The sequence below is a fragment of the Myotis lucifugus genome, unplaced genomic scaffold, assembly GCF_000147115.1.
Source record: "Myotis lucifugus unplaced genomic scaffold, Myoluc2.0 scaffold_1320, whole genome shotgun sequence".
NCBI classification, from domain to species: domain Eukaryota; kingdom Metazoa; phylum Chordata; class Mammalia; order Chiroptera; family Vespertilionidae; genus Myotis; species Myotis lucifugus.
This window is the reverse complement of record NW_005872368.1, coordinates 19,074-19,926: the sequence shown is the minus strand read 5'-3', so window position 1 is coordinate 19,926 and position 853 is coordinate 19,074.

The following is an 853-nucleotide window of genomic DNA, read 5'->3' as shown; positions in this document are numbered from 1 at the left end:
TAAAGATATTTTAGGAAAAAGTGAGAAAGAAATAGATAGTCTCTCCTGTTTAAAGATCTCCCATTAACCAATGTGAGTGGACGGAGGAGGAGGCTGTTCACAGCCTTGTAGAGATATGACCCTTGATGTATCCAGTGTTCTATGAGGCTGATTCTCAACTCAGCCTGGATGATATCTCCTCCTGACCAGGCTGCTGCTCTCAGAACTTGTATGAAGAGGCTAAATTACACCAGGCCGATCATGCTCACTGAGTTAGCATGTCATAACTGGTGAGCGAGGGCTGGCCAGGGGTGAGCAGAGACTGAAGTTGTCTCTTTTTCAACAAGGTCATCCGTCCTCTTAGTGGAAAAGAAGTGAGTGAGTGTTGGGACCAGGGGAAAGACCTGGGGTAGGGAACATTATCTGCTCTTCCCATAACAAAGGAGATTTGCTTCAGCAATGAGTAGCCAAAAAGGGGGGAAATGACCTCTTACCTCTTACTCTGGGATCCTTCACTGACAGTGTCCTCAGTGTCTTCCATATCCAGAAAAGTTCATATTCAGACATAGAGTTTGACTTTGGAAGACAATCAACAGGGTCTTCTCTCAGATTCTGATGAAGGTTTAGGTGTCATGATGCTGTTGATAGGGCAGTGCAGAAGATATTTCTGCTACCTTTCCATTATGGAGTTCCAGCTCAATTCCATTGTGGTCCGAGAACATATTCCATATGGTTTCAATTCTCTCAAATGTTTTGATTTTTTATGGATCAGGATATTATGGCCTGTCTTGGTATATGTTCCATGTGCACCTGAAAAAAACATGTCCTCAGCAAATATCAACTTTTACAAACATCAATAGATCAATTCATTGGG